General features: G+C 37.7%; 1 pseudogene; it reads left to right on the forward strand.

Annotated features, from left to right (window-relative positions):
- Window positions 1-6,006: 6,006 nt before the first annotated feature.
- On the forward strand, window positions 6,007-6,121 carry LOC145787041 (U6 spliceosomal RNA; annotated as a pseudogene).
- Window positions 6,122-6,436: the final 315 nt, after the last annotated feature.

The raw sequence follows: 6,436 nt of genomic DNA on the forward strand, positions 1-6,436 counted from the left end.
GCCTACGTACACCATCAAAGAGGCCCATGCTGATTTAAATGCCCTTGATTTCGGAAAAGATCCGCTTGAACTCAAAAATTACATTAAGAAGCGATTGGACAAAAACGATGTGAAACAAATTATGGAGCTACAAAGACAAGACATTTCACCAGCGCTTTATGCAAAACTGCAGAAGTGTCAACCCACATCAGCGTCTGGCGTCTGTGGAGCGCTCATTTTCCTTACTAAAGTCATTTTTACGTCCAAATCGTAACTTCAAAGACTCTAACATTCCACACTACATGAAACTGTACTACAACAGTGGATTAAAATAAAAATGGATGTGTATTACTGTTATGTTGCGTATGTTTTACTCTTTAGTTCCGTGAGTGACGTTGTTCGTATGTAAAAATAAACGATTTTCACATAAAGTCATATTTTCCAAAAAATAAAGTCATATTATTGATTTTTTAAAGTCATATAAAAATGGCGCTAGTTATAAGTCTTTAGCCCTAATATAAATTGATTAGTCTACAATGAAAACAATTGCAGCCATGCATGAAATAGGCTACGTACAAACGAATCTTACTTTTAGCTATATTCATCAAAACAGTAGCGGATCCAGGGAGGGCAGGGCCGTTGACAGGATTTCTCGGGCCCGGTACCAACTTATTTTCGGGCCCCCTTCATCGACAATGTTATGAATATAAAGGTTGTGTACAAACTTTTATTGATATGCTGTTAAAATGAAGATGACACATGCCGTTCAAAGTAGAAAATTAAGAGGAATATCATTTATATATTCTCAAAGATTTGTTGTACCGTATCCAAAAATTTTTTCAACTGTGCAATTACGCATTAGGGATTTCTTCATAAACTTCAAAAACCTTGCTCTCAATCACGATCTTCGTCGATATGTTTAAAATTGTTGGAGTTTTTGGCTGAAATTAATTCTTTGTAAAGTAAAGTAGCCGTAGGAGAGTAAAATATTTTGGGGGGGCGAACATCATTTTTCCAAATTTTGTCTTTGTGTATATATGTTCAAAAATACAAAATTACTCACAATCTCTGAGAGTCATCAACTTGGCCATGTACGAAACACAAGCAAAAAAACACGTACAACAGCAAAACAAGGCTGAACTTACTTTAATTTACGTTCATAGACCTGTCTGTGTCCCAATTAAATAAACCATTAAATTAAAACATTCTTGTGTATCACAAAAAAATATACAGTATGGTATATTAAGCCTGACTGTATTCAAAAAAAATTTGAACTGATGCTTCACCAATAACTGGATAACAATAACTGCTGAATATTCATGTCACCAGATTATATGAAAATCTCCAGCCCAAAGGCCTGACCAAAAGTAGCTCAATCTTTTCAATTTAAAGGTAGTCCAAAGACTCAATATTTGTAAATTTGCAATGAGAAAAAACTAAAATGACAATCCGTTTACTTATCAAACCAGTAACATTACATACCGTACTTAATCCATGCTGCTTCAAATCCTACAGCCTGAAAAGAATTTGACAGTTTACCATGCTATGTGCATCAAACTTCCACCTTTGAACAAAACTACTTTTGATACCAAAAATATTGATATTATATTACAATGAAATTATAGTCAATGCTTTTTCAGAAGATCATTACAAAGATAATCTTACTTCACAATGAAGCAGATAGGCCTACTCAAATCACAAGCACTGAAGAAAAATGACTCCCAGTCTCCAGGATAATAACTTCAAACTCAATCGTTGCCACAAAATACAGACCACATTACCAAAACATGACACAAAAATAGCACTGTTAGTGTTTACATTGCCTGATATATTAACTGCATGAATTGGATGACAAAACAACATATATAACATGTGTCTTTATATTTGATTGTTGTTGCTCTAATACTGTGTCATAGATAGTAAATAGCTGAGCATATCAACCCTGGGACTGGCAAAGACAAACAGCAGTTTATACTAAACATTCAATATAGAAAACAGATAAACCGTAGCTCACAAAAACATGAAATTAAATCCAGGAAAATTCACAAGTTGTTTTCATTTAATATACTTTTTCACTTTGTGCATAACTATAGTTAGTGGCCGGGATCAAAGTGGTGTATATGTGGCCTCACAACTGTTGATTAAAGTTTATAACAAATGCTTATTTTGTGAAGAAAGGGGCGTTCTTCCCGGCTATCAGCACAAGGCTGAGCACTCACTAGTACAGCGAGCAGCTGCGATTCGCCAACCATAACGGTGTAACTTCCACGCTAGCCATTCAGACCATCCAATCAACAATATGTTTCTCGGCAGCCGATTTGTAGCAAGAATTGACAGCGATAGACACGTGTTTCGCCCATGAGGCTGGGCTCATCAGTATCGCACCGTATTCTGCCACAAATTTATTCGACCACCGCTTTACCAGTCAGTTTAACTCTTATCTTTGTGGAAACAAAGAAAGAGCCAACAAAACCAGCAGGCGCCAGGGCAGAGGACATTGCCCTGGCGCCTGCTGGTTTTGTTGGCTCTTTCTTTGTTTCCACAAAGATAAGAGTTAAACTGACTGGTAAAGCGGTGGTCGAATAAATTTGTGGCAGAATACGGTGCAATACTGATGAGCCCAGCCTCATGGGCGAAACACGTGTCTATCGCTGTCAATTCTTGCTACAAATCGGCTGCCGAGAAACATAATGCTTATTTTGTTTGACCATATCTAAAACTGATAAGCTACCTTTGTAGTATTTAAGTCAAGTTTTGCGAGCACAGCGTAACTCATGGTAAAATTGACTTCAACCAATGAAGGAATGTAGGCTAGTGTGATATTCTAATGAACATCTGTAATAAGCTTATCTAAGCTTGTCGAAGCATTATTTTCTGCAAATACTGAATCGAAACTTAACTTTCTGCCCAAATTTTAATACCAAATATAAAAGTTTTCAAAATTGTCGATACTCTGTTTTACATTTAAAGCAAAATGTTTTTTATACAAAATGCAACACTATAAAGTTATTAAACTGGTAGAATGTTGAAAACTTATGGTAAGAATTGATTTGTCCAAATAACTAGACATTTTTGCCCAAATGATTTTTATAATCAACTACATTAGTAGGATATTCAGAAAAAACAAAAAACCTCATAAAGTTACCAGCACCCAGTAGGCTTTTAAATCTTACCCATTAAGAAATGCAGCCTACATGTTAGTGAATATCAGTAATAAGCTTACCTCTGTTTCCCAACTGTGCTTTTTTACAGTTCTATTTTGCAGTTGTCGAATCGAAACTTATCATTCTGCCCAGATTGCAATACCACATGCAACAGTTTTCAAAGTCGGTGATGATACATTTACATTCATTGGAAAATATTAATGTATCTCATAAATTACAACAATTATGTAAAGTTTCTAAACTGGTGAGGCGTCGAAACATTGTGGTAAGATTGATTTGCCCAAATAACTGGACATTTTTTGCCCAAATTTGCGACATTTTTTTTCAGCGGGGGAGTGACTTCCCCCCCATCTCCTACGGCTAAGTAATGTAGATGCAAGTAGATAGAAGTGATTACCACCAAAAAATATATATAGCCTATTCAGAGTTAAAGAGTGGGTGAAGATAAATATTTCGTGTTTTTGAAAAAAAAATCGTGGTTAGGGAAATCACTATACCCGGAAGGGGGCCCGGTACTTTACCATCTGACGGCTAAAGTGGCTGTTTTAACCTTTGATGGCAATTCCTTTGGATCTGATTATATTAAGATCTTGATAATGTTTGAAGTCGCGGGGAATCTTATAAATCCGGGCCCCTTAAATATTCCGGGCCCGGGTCCAAAAGTACCACCTAGACCCCTCTGAGGGAGGGGCTCTTTAGGCTATCGTTCGCTCTTCCCAAAAAAATTTAAAAACATGTAAAATTTCCTCGCTTGCTCCATCCCATGTTATTAACGTAACGGGTAGCCAGTGAGGGATTTAGGTTTGGGGAAACCCGGAGCAAAACTTATGAGAACTATTTCGGAATCGATGATTAGGCTACATATTATCGTCAAATGCTTTGTTTGTTTAAACACAAAAAGGTCTGTATATCTATGCGTTCAATTACTTTTATCTGTAATAAGTCAACACAAATGTAACCTGGCTCGGGTTCCAAATAGCGACTGTCAGAACAGCGACTGTCAATAGAGCGACCACACGACAGCGATTCATTTAAAACAGCGACTGTCAATAGAGCGACTACACGACAGCGATTCATCAAAAACAGCGACTGCCACAACAGCGACCTCACTTCTTTTATTAAATCCAAGGCTTACGCGCACACGCACTCTTTCACCCCCTCCACACATACCTTCCATCCCCCACACCTCTCTACACACGTATGCACGCACAAATAGGCAAACACTGCGTAGTGAAAGATTGAAACCAAAAGGGACTTTAAAACAACATTTTATTTGGACTATCCATAATAGAAGTCACATGATTTAAAAAGAAATAGGCTAGTCAAGCCAAACAACAGAAAGTCGTCAAGCCTTGCAATAAAATTCAGGGTCTAGAAAAAGATTGAAACCAAAAGGGACTTTAAAACAACCAAAAGTCTTGCAATAAAAATCAAGCCACGTTTATTTCTAAATTGTGAGCAAGGGCTCGAAGGAACTGCCGCAAATCATACTGGCCACGTTGTCACGTATCTTTTCATTCGCTGAGTCAGGTCTCTGCCTTGTAGTAGCTGGGTTCGGTTTGGTTCGGTTTAAAGTGTTAAGTCGCTATCATAACAGTCGCTGTTTTAATGCAGTCGGCATTTATACAATCGCTGTTTGGAATGTCGCTCACTTCATTACGTCGCTATTATGAAGTCGCCATTATGACAGTCGCTGTTTTGACAGTCGCTATCCGGCCTGGATGCCCATTTGCCGATACCTAAATCTACCATTGCGGGTGGCATTGGGAATGCATGGTTTCAGCACTGGATTTAAGAAATAGTAGCCTACTGGTAAAGGCTTCTCAAAAACCAAGGTATCAATGAAATCTTCAGAACTAAATACCTTGCTGAACAACTACCGTGCCTAACAATTAATTGACACATTTCAGTGTGGAGATATGGGGTGAATTGTGCCATGCGAGCACCATCTAGGACCCACCTCCTTCATTAGTGCATCCCAATGTATTTTATTTTTTTTTAGAAAAAAAACAGTAGCCTAAATATGCCAAAAATGCAGTAGCGGATTTGGAAAAAAATTGAAGAACCAGAGTTTTATCAAAGCAAAATTTATCAAGAAAATATAGGTGAGTGGGGGCTTGCCCCCCAAAATTTTTGACAAGTAGGCTACTATAATTTTGTTTTGATCACCGTAAGGCAGGGGTCACCAACCTTTTTTGCATGCGGGCCACTTTGGCATTAAGGAGAGCTGTGGCGGGCCGCACTAATAAAATGTTAAGTAGGTTGACTCTTATGCTAGAAAAGAACGCATTTCGTACCCAGTATCCAGCGTTGCATGTTGTTCATATTTATGTTAGAATAGCCTACCGCAGCAACAAAATTAATCGAACAACGCTACTGCCAGGCCAAGCTCCTTTTACAACACTTTTGACTTTTTTAACAATGCCTAATAAACGAGGCCACTTGTTTTGTGCACTTATAGCGAGGCGAGCGGTTTCATCAGAATATTCATCGCCAAGCAAGAGTGGTGTTGTTACTTCGCTTCGCAAAAGATATCTTGCAATTAACAGTTTCAGTAAACAAGGAAATGTTTGACACATCGCAATACAGGCAACAATAGTGACCTGTAAACATATCAGCGAAAAGTAGGCTCCAATAACAGGGAAAAAGAAACCAGGTACCATGAAACAAACGCTTGGGGAAATCACCGAAAAATCGTAATTCTATCGTAATTCATGAACAGTCTTCCCTCTAAAAAAGCAATGAGTTGGTTTTTCATCTTTTTGTGAGAGTCTATAAAACCGTCTTTCTTATTTTATAGACAACTGTCACTTGCGGTCCTTATCAGCGTGGCAAGAATTTGTTGATTAACAACGTTTTGCAGTACTTGCTTTGGCAGTAGGCTACAGTACTACTGTATAATTGGAACAATACGGAGAAGATTAGCATGGCTCCTGCGCAAGGATGACACGCAAAATCGTGAAGCGTTCCATAATTCTTAAAAAAAAAAAACGTTTTGCAGTACTAAGCTAAATTTTTTCATAATACAATCAGAAAAAGTCTCTAAATTTATATATAATATTTTGCCAATTTATTATAAAATGAGTTGGCACACCGACCTATTTTGCCCACAAAAACTTGCATAAAGAGAACACTGCTCGTGAAACACAATAACGGTGAAACTCGCACTAGTGTTTGCATGACATTTGCAAACTTAAAATAAGCAACCCTATGCTCACAGACAATTTCGAAATTCGAAAACAGACGTTTTAATCAACCACTGGGACAGTGACAGTGTGGCTGTACATCGCATT

Source organism: Aplidium turbinatum, chromosome 17, assembly GCF_918807975.1.
Source record: "Aplidium turbinatum chromosome 17, kaAplTurb1.1, whole genome shotgun sequence".
Taxonomy (NCBI): domain Eukaryota; kingdom Metazoa; phylum Chordata; class Ascidiacea; order Aplousobranchia; family Polyclinidae; genus Aplidium; species Aplidium turbinatum.